Genomic DNA, 1674 nt, shown 5'->3' with positions numbered 1-1674 from the left:
GTTACTATACAGTGCAGGATCAACTGGTAGTGTGAGTTTCGCTTTGTTAATACAGAGAACGGAGAGCTGCTGGCAATTCTGAAGCACTTCTTTAAGTCCTTTCACTTCCACTTTGCTTGCATAGTTAAAATTGACTCTGAGATAAATGAGATGTTGCAGATTTGAAACAATTGGAAGCAAATGCTGATAACATGTACATAATTTTTGACAATGTGTTACATCAAGACCTTTGAGACTGGACGTACACTTAATATAGTTAATTATATTATCCCTTGCAGTTGAATCAATATCAGGGAAACAAGATACTTGTGATGAACCTCCTCCTTCCTTTGATAATGATGGTGAGTCAGCGATAGGTGGGATAAGACAGCAACAGTTGACAGACAACAGCTTTAAATACTGCATTTTTGATAAAAGATACCAAAAATGCTCCACATCAATTTTATGGCCACTATCCCCAGTAGTAGACAAATGAGACAAACTTAATCCTCTCAGTTTCAGACAGTGTTCAGATAACGGAACAAGGTAGGCATCCATACAATCTGATAGAGTACATTCTTTAAAACTAACTTCTAACACATTCGGTGTGTCTTTAACAATCAAACAAAAGGACTCAAGTGATATGGTTACAGACTCAAACCCAAGAACAGTAACATTAACTCCGTATTGACTCGTATAAACTGGTAGACCAGGAGGAATATCTTTGTTGTTAAAAACAGCATATTGTCGGCTAAGATCATCATTATTAGGCTGTGTAGTCGGTGTAACAAAATCTCTCAATGTAATCATTAGTTCACCATTAGCAGTCACAGCAACAGTTTCAGAATTATTGGGGCCAAGTTGCAATGAATACAACGGTATGTCATAAAAATCAAAGTTCACAGGTCGACGATATCTTTTATAGGCTGAAAAGTGAGCTGAATGAGTTATGGGAGGAGGCTGTATAGCTCTTGTAAAGTTCTTGTATAGCTGTTCTATACCTATTGTATAGCCAACGACAATAAGTATATGTGGTAAGCACTTAATTTCCAACCACTTCCGAAAAAAGTGAGAACCTCCCAAGAAACCTCCCACAACAATGACGAGTTTTTTTTAAGTGGGAAAAACAAGAAAACTTTGTCTCAAATAGTTTGATAGAATTTCTTTTGTCTAAAGTGAGCGTCAAGTACTGCAAGTGAGGAAAATATGAAGGTGAAGAAATCTTCTCGAATGCACTGAGACTTATCTCAAACCCATACAGATTCAACGTATGAATATTTTTACAGTTGAATATTTTCGATTGATACTGACTGAACGGTATCTGCCCCCTTAAACTGAGTGACTGTACATGTGGTTGACATGTTTTTAAAACTGATTTAATGAATGGAGAATTTGTCTTATGGTACGCATCATCAACGAAAACGTTCGTCCACAAACAAGGATCAGAACATATCGTGTAAAGTTGTCTATTGACTAATCTTAGGGCCATCTTATCTCTGAGTGACAGTAACATACATATCTCTTGTATGATCTCCTTTGGTAGAGAATCAAGTGATAAATACTCTTTGTTCTCCTTCACAGAATCATCCAAAGAAGAGAGCTGATGTACCCGGACTAGCTGATTGTGTTCTCCTTCATAACCATCCATTGTTTCCTCCTCTGTAAGGATTTCAGGATCAAGTTTGAGTCGCTTTG

The sequence above is a fragment of the Amphimedon queenslandica genome, unplaced genomic scaffold, assembly GCF_000090795.2.
Source record: "Amphimedon queenslandica unplaced genomic scaffold, v1.1 AMPQUscaffold_13361, whole genome shotgun sequence".
Lineage (NCBI taxonomy): Eukaryota > Metazoa > Porifera > Demospongiae > Haplosclerida > Niphatidae > Amphimedon > Amphimedon queenslandica.
The sequence above is the reverse complement of the archived record's forward strand: the minus strand, read 5'-3'. Positions refer to the sequence as shown.